Genomic DNA, 7,873 nt, shown 5'->3' on the forward strand with positions numbered 1-7,873 from the left:
ACCACACCCCACACACTCCACTATCCACTCACCACATTACACCCCACCCCACACTCCACTATCCACCCATCACATTACACCCCACCCCAAACTACACCCCACCACACCACACACACTCCACTATCCACCCATCACATTACACCCCAAACTACACCCACCACACCCCACACACTCCACTATCCACTCACCACATTACACCCCACCCCACACTCCACTATCCACCCATCACATTACACCCCACCCCAAACTACACCCCACCACACCACACACACTCCACTATCCACCCATCACATTACACCCCACCCCAAACTACACCCACCACACCCCACACACTCCACTATCCACCCACCACATTACACCCCACCCCACACTCCACTATCCACCCATCACATTACACCCCACCCCAAACTACACCCACCACACCCCACACACTCCACTATCCACCCACCACATTACACCCCACCCCACACTCCACTATCCACCCATCACATTACACCCCACCCCAAACTACACCCCACCACACCCCACACACTCCACTATCCACCCACCACATTACACCCCACCCCAAACTACACCCCACCCCACCACACCACGCAACACTCCACTATCCACTCACCACATTACACCACACCCCACACTACACTGTCCACCCATCACATTACACCCCACCCCACACTACACCCACACTACACTACACCCCACTCCACTGTTCACCCACCACACTCCACCCCACCACACACTACACCCCAGTAGGGGGCGATGATATTTTTACCGCTGTATGGTCTAGCCTAGGGGGGGGGGGGTGTACCCCCAGTGGCAGCAATCTCTGTGCGGCATGCGGTGACCCTGGACCTGGCCTGGAAACGGGGAATTAGTAAGGTGGGGGGCCTGGGGGGGGGGGTGCAGGGGGGGGGGGGTGGCGTTCATTTCCCTTGCCGCGGGCTGTCATAACTGAGTAGCCATTCTTCCAAACTCGTCTCAAACCCTTTACCTTCTCCATCCTTTGATGGCACGAGCTCCATCATGCCATCATCTCGCCGTGCTTGATTTCCTCGCGTGCTCTCCAAGCTGCAGAGATCGGTCGCTGTTGTTGTTGTTTGTCGTCGTCGTCATCGCAAAGACTGCGGTCCGAATCTGCTGCGTGTGCCTCTCCTTCTCTCTCTCTCATATCTCTCATCTCTCTCTCTCTTCTCTCTCATCTCTCTCTCTCTTCTCTCTCGCGTGCATCTCTCTCGTGCCTCTCGCTCTCTCGCGAGGTGGACCGTAGGTCGACGCCAGTGCTTATTCAGAGTGGCTGCTGCTGCTGCTGCTGGTGGTGGTGGTGCTGGTGGTGCTGGTGGTGGGTGGTGGTGGAGGTGGTGCTGGTGGTGCTGCTGGTGGCGGGTGCTGGTGGTGGTGGAGGTGCTGGTGGTGGTGGGTGGTGGGTGGTGGAGGTGGTGGTGGTGCTGGTAGTGCTGGTGGTGGTGGTGGGTGGTGCTGGTGTTGGTGCTGGTGGGTGGTGGAGGTGGTGCTGGTGGTGCTGGTGGTGGGTGGTGGAGGTGGTGGTGGAGGTGGTGGGTGGTGGTGGTGGAGGTGGTGGGTGGTGGAGGTGGTGGTGGTGGTGGTGGGTGGTGGAGGTGGTGGTGATGGGTGGTGGTGGTGGTGGTGGAGGTGGTGGTGGTGGTGGGTGGTGGGTGGTGGAGGTGGTGGGTGGTGGAGGTGGTGGTGGTGGTGGTGGGTGGTGGAGGTGGTGGTGGTGGGTGGTGGAGGTGGTGGTGATGGGTGGTGGTGGTGGTGGCCACACAACCGCTGTGGTTCCGCGACTTCCCTCCCAGGTGATGCTGCCGCGGGGCGCTTATTAAACCTTTCGTCTGACGGGATTATTCATTCACATTTTTACTTAATGATATTTAATCATAAAAAAAATGAAGTTAGGTAAACTGCCCGGATTAAACTGCGCTAAACTTTAACATCTAAATGCCAACCACCACCACCCATAAAAAAACACACCTTTTAGCTACGTAACAATAACTAAACAGTTTCTATGTTTCGGTAATACGAATAATTTTAATATTTACTGCTATTTAGACCGGGCTGAGTGGTTTCGCGGGCCAAGGACGACCCAAACCACCATGGACCCATATCGTCAACCCACAGAAACTCCTAGAGATACACAGAGACCCATAGAGATACATCGAGACACATCGTAGGGACCCATAGAGATACACAGAGACCCATAGAGATACATCGAGACACATCGTAGGGACCCATAGAGATACACAGAGACCCATAGAGATACATCGAGACACATCGTAGGGACCCATAGAGATACACAGAGACCCATAGAGATACATCGAGACACATCGTAGGGACCCATAGAGATACACAGAGACCCATAGAGATACATCGATACACATCGTAGGGACCCATAGAGATACACAGAGACCCATAGAGATACATCGAGACACATCGTAGGGACCCATACAGATACACAGAGACCCATAGAGATACATCGATACACATCGTAGGGACCCATAGAGATACACAGAGACCCATAGAGATACATCGAGACACATCGTAGGGACCCATAAAGATACACAGAGACCCATAGAGATACATCGAGACACATCGTAGGGACCCATAGAGATACACAGAGACCCATAGAGATACATCGATACACATCGTAGGGACCCATAGAGATACACAGAGACCCATAGAGATACATCGAGACACATCGTAGGGACCCATAGAGATACACAGAGACCCATAGAGATACATCGATACACATCGTAGGGACCCATAGAGATACACAGAGACCCATAGAGATACATCGAGACACATCGTAGGGACCCATACAGATACACAGAGACCCATAGAGATACATCGAGACACATCGTAGGGACCCATAGAGATACACAGAGACCCATAGAGATACATCGATACACATCGTAGGGACCCATAGAGATACACAGAGACCCATAGAGATACATCGAGACACATCGTAGGGACCCATACAGATACACAGAGACCCATAGAGATACATCGATACACATCGTAGGGACCCATAGAGATACACAGAGACCCATAGAGATACATCGAGACACATCGTAGGGACCCATACAGATACACAGAGACCCATAGAGATACATCGAGACACATCGTAGGGACCCATACAGATACACAGAGACCCATAGAGATACATCGATACACATCGTAGGGACTCATAGAGATACACAGAGACCCATAGAGATACATCGATACACATCGTAGGGACCCATAGAGATACACAGAGACCCATAGAGATACATCGATACACATCGTAGGGACCCATAGAGATACACAGAGACCCATAGAGATACATCGAGACACATCGTAGGGACCCATAGAGATACACAGAGACCCATAGAGATACATCGAGACACATCGTAGGGACCCATAGAGATACACAGAGACCCATAGATACATAGAGACCCATAGAGATACACAGAGACCCATAGAGATACATAGAGACCCATAGATATACATTGAAAACGATCCACAGTTGTGCTATTGTGGCCATTCAACCCAGACTGTGGACCATACAGTCAACCCATACAGACCCATAGAGATACACATAGACACACAGAGACCCATAGAGATACACATAGACACACAGAGACCCATAGAGATACACATAGACACACAGAGACCCATAGAAATACACATAGACACGTAACGACCCATAGAGATACACAGACACAAAGAGACCCATAGAGATACACATAGACACGTAGAGACCCATAGAAATACACATAGACACACAGAGACCCATAGAGATACACATAGACACGTAAAGACCCATAGAGATACACAGACACAAAGAGACCCATAGAGATACACGTAGACACACAGAGACCCATAGAGATACACATAGACACGTAGAGACCCATAGAAATACACATAGACACACAGAGACCCATAGAGATACACATAGACACGTAAAGACCCATAGAGATACACAGACACAAAGAGACCCATAGAAATACACGTAGACACACAGAGACCCATAGAGATACACATAGACACGTAGAGACCCATAGAAATACACATAGACACACAGAGACCCATAGAGATACACATAGACACGTAAAGACCCATAGAGATACACAGACACAAAGAGACCCATAGAGATACACGTAGACACACAGAGACCCATAGAGATACACATAGACACGTAAAGACCTATAGAGATACACAGACACAAAGAGACCCATAGAGATACACGTAGACACACAGAGACCCATAGAGATACACATAGACACGTAGAGACCCATAGAAATACACATAGACACACAGAGACCCATAGAGATACACATAGACACGTAAAGACCCATAGAGATACACAGACACAAAGAGACCCATAGAGATACACGTAGACACACAGAGACCCATAGAGATACACATAGACACGTAGAGACCCATAGAAATACACATAGACACAGAGACCCATCGAGACCCATAGAGATACACAGACACAAAGACCCATAGAAATGCACAGACACAAAGACCCATAGAAATACACAGGCACATAGAGACCCATAGACATACACATAGACACAGAGTCTCATAGAGATACACATAGACACAAATACCCATAGAAATACACATAGACACGTAGCGACCCATCGAGACCCATCGAGACCCATAAATGCAACGCACACCATGGACTGGTTGGTCCACCGACTGTAGTCTGCGCTCCTGAAACTGAAGGAAACCCAAAACGTCACCAACGCTCTCACAGAAGCCCTCTGGTCGTTGCAGACTCTATCAACTGTCCGTATGCTGAACTTCTTTCACACCGCACGTAGCCAACCGAGCTTATAAAGAGGTGCGCGGGGCAGGGGGGGGGGGAAGGGCAACAAACTAAACGTACACAAAAAAGCGGTGCGAAAGAAATTCGATTTAAATCTCATGTCGTTAGGAAGAGTGTTCCAGACGGCCGCGAAAGCGCATCTGCGAGCGCGCGATGCGGTGACCGCCGCCTTTGTTTCGACGGCGAGCAGCCAAACGCCGCTGCAAACGCGTGACCGGGATGTTCCGCGTGATGGTTTGCGTTCCTTGACGAGAAGATCAGCGAGGTGACTGTGGTTCATTTGCGGCGAGCACTTTGTGCGCGCGCGCGCTGAGTGGGGCGACCGGAAACATCGCATCTCCCGCGTGCACATCCACGCGATTTCGCCGCCACCCTTGCTCGCCTCTCCACGGCTGCGCCGGCTTCTCTACACTGCCGTTCCGTCTTCGCATCCGAAATAATAATAATTGTAATAATCGCGGTAGCAATCGGGTACATGTGGCGTCGAGCCGTCAATGTCACAGCGCAATAAATAGCGGGGGCGGCACGGTGACTAGGATATGTGTTATCTCCCTCGCCTGCTATACGGGAGGAGGCCGTGGCTTTGAGCCCGAACCCTTGACGCCTGCCGCTGTATATTTTGAGATTGCCATGTCCCTCTCTCTCTCTCTTTCTCTTTCTCTCTCTCTCACCGTGGGCACGTGCACATTTTTTGTGGGAATATTTGCCCGCTGTGAATTTCCACATGATATGAGATCAGCCACGTCGTTGAGCTATCGTTTGTGTGGCCAGGTTTGCGTCTCTGATGAAGAGCTACGTAGACCCAGTGGGGCCTTACCTGGTAAAATACAAAACATAAAATAGTTTAATTGATATCGGACGCGTTCCATTCATTGCTTGCATGCCACTCCATTCTTCATTCTTGGCAAGGATCATCATCACCGTCACCACCGTCGTCATCACCAACATCATCACCAACATCATCATCACCATCACGACCGTCATCATCATCACCAGCATCACCATCATCACCATCGTCATCACCATCGTCATCACCAACATCATCATCACCATCATCACCATCGTCATCACCAACATCATCATCACCAACATCATCATCGCCATCACGACCGTCATCATCATCAACATCATCACCATCATCACCATCGTCATCACCATCGTCATCACCAACATCATCATCACCATCACCACCGTCGTCATTACCAACACCATCATCATCACCAACATCATCATCATCACCATCACGACCGTCAACATCAACATCATCACCATCACCAATAAAATAGTTCAGTTGTAGTTGCTATAGTGACGCAGGAGGCTCGCTCGGGTGTGTTGCACAGACACAGCCTGCAGGGGGCGATGCAGCTGCAACTCGTTGCGTGATCCCAGTTGAGCCAACTTGCGCGTGACGGTGTCGGGCCGAATAATCGATTGAATGTTGCTCAATTGGGACTTTGCCAATTTCGTTTCGAGGGGTTTGCGTCACGCGAGATCGGTAAACGTCGACCGGACGAGGCAGTCGGCGGCGTGGTGGAGTAATTTTGCGGCCGAGTGCTCGCCCACCCCAACAGCGGTACGAATCGGGGCGACCCGACCACCAGGTTCGGACGATCGTCACCCGGTGTTGGTGGCCGTGAGCAGGAATCGAACTCGGGGCGCCGGGTTCGTAGCGCAGCGCGCCAACCGCTACACTACCGCTCCCCACATATACACACACACAGACACACACACAGACACACACACAGACACAATCAGACACACAGACACTCACACACACAATCAGACACACAGACACAATCATAAACACGCACACAGACACACAGACACACACACAATCAGACACAGACACGCCCAGACACACACACAGACACACACACAATCAGACACAGACACAATCAGACACACAGACACTCACACACACAATCAGACACACAGACACAATCATAAACACGCACACAGACACACAGACACACACAATCAGACAGACACACACAGACACACACAATCAGACACACACAATCAGACACACAGACACAATCAGACACACAGACAGTCACACACAGACACACACACTTGCACACGTATGTACACCATCACCAGCCCGCGCGCGCGCACACGCACACATAGACAAACACGAACACAGACACACGCACGCGCCACATACCTGACCCACACCACCCTGAACACGTGTGTGTGTAAGACTGTACGTGCGTGCCTGTGTTTGTAAATCTATAGGTGTATGTTTGTGTGTGAGATTGTGTCTGTGTCAGGCGAGGCTGCGTTGGCTGGGTCATGTAGCCCGCAGGCCCAGCCATCGCATGCCCAAGCAGCTTCTGTTTGGCCGGATAGTGGAGGTTAAACGGGCGCGGCACGGGCGAGAGAAGTGTTGGAGCTGATGCGGTACAGGAGGATGTGGAGCCGAGTTGATTTCCCGATGGCTATTACCAGCGGTGTCAAGATCGGCCTCTGTGATTGTAGGAGGCTCGCGTAAGACGCTGCTACTGAGCGGTAGGAGGCAGTCGCTCTCCAGCAAAAGCGGAGGGCAGAGGAGCAACGCTCACCACAACGAGCGGAGCGCCGGGCAGCTTAAACGCAGTGGGGAACACTGGTGGTATAAATCTATCGGTCATCTCAGTGAACCCATGGCACCTGGGTCTGTCTCGTGACCATGTCAGCGAGCCTTCGACACGTCACGTGGCCTCAAAGTGCACCCAGCCTGGAACAAGCGCCCGTGGTGATGTCACAACGACTTCGTGTCGAACGGTGGCTGTTGTTGTGCAAGTGCTGCGCGTGTGACAGTGTGCGCGAGGCTGCAATGTCCGTGCGTTAACCTTCCGGGGGTGTGTTAGCCATCTCTCGCCATCCACCTTCTTCCGCGCCCGATCCTGACCTCGAATCCCTTCCAAGCCGCGGGGTTTCTATGGACCCCGCGGATCATCATTGGCGATCCTCGAGGACAACATCGAAATCATGACAAACGCAAGCCGGCATTTCGGCTCCTTCCCACATCTGTCAAAACACAAAAAGAGAAAAAAAGCCATG

At 51.6% G+C, this 7,873-nt stretch overlaps 1 long non-coding RNA gene across 1 annotated transcript; it reads left to right on the top strand.

Moving 5' to 3' along the window:
* Positions 1-765: 765 nt before the first annotated feature.
* On the top strand, positions 766-4,869 carry LOC144940774 (uncharacterized). The gene is made up of 2 exons (XR_013639166.1): positions 766-1,659; positions 1,727-4,869. It is a non-coding gene; the product is annotated as an uncharacterized LOC144940774 (long non-coding RNA).
* The last annotated feature ends 3,004 nt before the right edge of the window (positions 4,870-7,873 follow it).

Source organism: Lampetra fluviatilis, chromosome 23, assembly GCF_964198595.1.
Source record: "Lampetra fluviatilis chromosome 23, kcLamFluv1.1, whole genome shotgun sequence".
Classification (NCBI taxonomy): Eukaryota; Metazoa; Chordata; class Hyperoartia; order Petromyzontiformes; family Petromyzontidae; genus Lampetra; species Lampetra fluviatilis.